Consider the following 4,416-nt stretch of genomic DNA (forward strand, 5'->3'; position numbering starts at 1 on the left):
AATATGGCAAAATGTTATCCAGTAGATCTTGTATTTTATCAAATAGGCGTTTTTCTCACCTACAGGAAGTGAATGTTGCATGTATGCAAAAAGTCAAGACAGGTCGATGATCGGTATGGCCGGACACAATTAACAATTATTTCAATTATTCACTAATATGGAGTTGAATATTGGTGGATGTTCACCGTAACTAAGGTTAATAATTGTTAAAGTAAGTACCAAACCAGATAGCCAAGCCAAATTAGCCATTTATTCCTTACCATTTTAGAGACAAACTCGCGTGCGAAATCCATTATTTTCTTTCATTTCACTATTTTAATGGTGAAGCGGTATGAGAAGGCATAATAATTAGGCGAAGCTCGAAATATCAATTTTCATCAGGCTTAGTGATTTCGTCTGACGTGTTGAATCATAACAAAGTCCTGTAGTTTTTTTCCGGTCACCCGGCTGCTTGAAAATGCTCGCTAATAAAATTCAATATTTTAGAACTACTTACGGGAGTTCGCAGTCATTGCAAATTGACTTTGAATGATTGGAAAGAGAGATTGTCTTGTGCTACGAAGTTTTCGCAATATTTATGCAAATACTATTTTAAATTTCTATCTAGAAAACTATTTAACATGTAGTTTCTTGAATGTTGTGAAACAACGATGTAACAAGATTTTTTTCTCGAATTAAATCCTCAAACTCGTACACCAGGGTATCAAACTCCAGGCGTGACGCTCAGAAAAGCATTGGCATTGAAAAAAAAAAGAATTTTCAGTAGTTAGAGGATTTTTAGGAGTTCATGTCAACGTATACTTTCTACTGAGTCACGGTAGAATTCGTAATTTTTCCATAAGGTCATGCAGCGGCTAAAACGGCTTTTTCTCAACCTGTTCGACGAAAACACACGGTAATTATTATTACGAAACTGCAATATTTCAACAACGAGGCCTTGATCAACTTTGAAGTTTATTGTGTTTCTTTTTGTTTTACGTGAAAGAGAAATAATTGCTACCGGCAGATAGCGAGATTGCAAGTCGAGGTGGGTATCAGAGGAGTAAATCAAAACGAAAATACCAATAAATTTGCCAATTTTCTATTCAAACGCGAGGTAAATCAGAAAACGTTAGGTTGTGTTAGGTTTAACATTTAGCGAAGGCAAAAATGGAAAAGATCATATGCAAGCCATAAATTAAATTTTAATTGCTTTGATTTAATTTCTGAAGAAAAGTTTAGTTCTTAAGAATTCGTATAAGCAAATCGTGTATTTCTTTCTTAGAATTACTGTATTTTAGTTATTTTAATAGTTTTGATAATTCTTACCTTGGCATATTGCTCGGAAATGTATCAGGAAAGACAAAGTGAAAACAGCAACCCACATGCCAGATATTCGGTAAGGAGCACACCCAAAAACCTTATCTTTAAATGTCAAGTTCAGTTTTTTGATTGCCTGCGACAAACTTGTTATCAAGTCTACGGGATGTTCATCATAATATTAACAGTAATATATTTATTTGACACTCAGGCGGTTGAACATTGGATTTCTCCAATTAAAAGTTATTTTAGGTTTGCTTGAAGCCATTGTTCCCGGCCCAACAGGCATCAGAGAAATCCTGACTACTTTCAATATTTCCTTTGTATGCAAAAGCTTATTTTTCTCCCCCACGACAAAAATAGATTCAAAAAAACCTTTTTTATTTTATGCTATTTCAGTTTTGGAAATTAAATACAACTTGTTTGTGCCACTTTGAAGATGTCTAGCATGGTTTTCTTTTAATATAACGGATGTTTTCTTAGAAGAAAAAAATTAATTTGTCCTTTAATGTTAGCCGTCTTTTTATCAGAATCGCAACATTAAAATTGTCTTATTAAAATGGTTTCTCGTGTTTCTTTCTATATTCAATTCAATTGTCAACCTTAGCATCGAGCTTAAAATCAATTTTTAAAAGTTAAAAGTTTGAAATTTCCCTATTTCTTGGTAAATATATTTTGCGTGCAAATCAAAGATTGTTACCAGTTCGGAAAAAGAGTTTCTAATTATAATGACCGCGCACATGCGGCTAACAATTTTACGCTCGTGCATTATATCTATCTGTTGTGCCCAATTGCCTTGAGGAGTCCAATTTATGAAGTAAATGGCGGATGTCAACGTATCACAAATACATCAAAGGGTTCAAAATTAGAACGCCAAAGCAATCTACACTATACTCCATAGTGCACTGGTTGGCCTTGCATCTCTAATTGTTTAAATCAACCTGAAATTATGTCGGGTACATGTACATATACAACCAGAGAGATTTGAGAAAATGATAGCTTTAAACTAGCAGTAATCAAATGGTGTGCCGTTTCGTGTTCGTTTCGACTTGACTGTTTGTTTTATTTTTCTATTTTTTCCGGTTTTTCTTTATTGCTAAAATTAGCTTCTTTACAAAATATTTCTAAAGTAATAACTGCTGGTTTCAGGTTTATTTTGTTTTTGAATATGACGGGACAAGAGTAAACAAAATAGCAGTGATCACTTTCCTTTGCCCCGTGTAAGTTCGTAGATGCGAGAATGAATGAGGTCAATTTCCGCGAACCTAAGTACGGCTCGGTTGCCTGACATTGTTGAACTTAAAAATAATCTTAAACATTTTCGGTCACACGATTTTAATATTTGAGAAAAACTTAGGGGCCGGTATACTATTTGGTCTTCTACTCGAAAGGTATTTTTCCAAACTGTTGCAAAACTTTCGTGACCAAAAAGCAGTACATATCTCGAAACAAGTTTTCTGATTTGCATTGAAAGATCAAATTTTTGTATATTTTGTGTCTCGACTTGACGCAAAGGAAAAAATCTTTTACTGAAACCTCGCAAACACGTAATAAAAAATGATATCGTATTGTTCGTCGTAAATTATCCCATTTGCGTCGATATCCTTCGAACTTGAATTGTATGACACGCAGTCTCCCTGCTTTGCTCGAGTTGAGTTCCATCGAGTTCAGTAGTTTTTTGTCTGATTTACGCGACAGCATGGCTGCTTCTTATATTGAAAACACAACTCCGACTGATGGCAGACGATAACCGAACGTAGAAATTCCCCCGATGAATTGTGGCACGAGCGGTGAAAGCGTTACTCTGCATAATTTATCATAATTATCATGATTCTACGTAAAAGCAATCCGAGGAGCATTCGTGAAACCGAGGTCAATGTATACAACAGGTCGTTGAGGACATACTCCTACAAAAATCAAACGGGGAGCTACTTTGGTGTCCTTACAGAGGACACCAATACGCGAAGGACACAGCACTACCAATGCAAAATTAGGTTTGCGTTCTCCTTCGTACAATGCAATAATAATAATAATAATGATGATAATAATAATAATAATAATAATAATAATAATAATAATAATAATAATAATAATAATAATAATAATAATAAATACAATTTATATAGCGCCAAAATCCAAATGTTCTAAGGCGCTTTACAAACCTTAATTAAGGTAACAATTAAATTAAGAAATTTTAAAAACAATTACAATTATTAAAAGTGTATTCGAAACTAAATGCATCATAAGCAGAACGCATGCCCCCTTTTTGCTATGCAGGCTACTTTTGTGTAACTAAAGTAGAGTATGTTTGTTTGGTTTGAGATTAGAAGAAGCGAAATCGTTTTAATCTGTGATGGCTCCTTGGCATGTTAGTATGAAGAGTTACTGTAATCCTGATAGACAACTCAAAAATATTCTATCTATCTACTGAAAACGTGTCCTTTCAACAATCACACTTTGCCTTGAAATAAATTTGCGCTGATACCTAGAAACCCCCCATACTCAATATTTATTTCCTACCCGAGTTTATCTTTGCTTTTTTGATCTCATAATGAAGAAAACAAACGATAAATATTCGTTGAATCCACGGTGATGTCATGATTGTGGGCTGTAAATGTAGAAAATTCAGTCCAAGGGATCTAAAACTGTTGAACCTACGACAACGTCGAGTCTTCGAAATAAATTCACTTTTTTGTTTCCAGGCTCGACTGGCATGAATAGGAAAAGAGAAATTATTAGATTCGATATCAAGCTTTTAATAAGGCGCAATGGGATTATGTGATTCTTTTGTTCGCTTTATAGTCAAATATTTCAAACATCGAAAAATTACCAGTGAATGCATTATACGTTCATCTTAAATCTTGCAGAGCCTAATTGAGTGGATTTCGAAAAAACCTTTGGAAGCGATGAAATATCGCGATCAAGAGAGAGAGAGAGAGAGAGACTGATCCACCAAGAAGGTAAATTAAAAGTATGACTTAAGGGTTCTGCTACTCAACTGCTCCTTCGTAAGTATTATTTTTAGTTTGCATGGTGACAACGAAAACATCAAATCTCAACACTGTGCTCCTGGCTGTTTTCAAAGATTGACAAAAACATTTCAATTTTGATTAATAT

Source organism: Pavona decussata, unplaced genomic scaffold (assembly GCF_977016875.1).
Source record: "Pavona decussata unplaced genomic scaffold, jaPavDecu1.1 SCAFFOLD_98, whole genome shotgun sequence".
Taxonomy (NCBI): domain Eukaryota; kingdom Metazoa; phylum Cnidaria; class Anthozoa; order Scleractinia; family Agariciidae; genus Pavona; species Pavona decussata.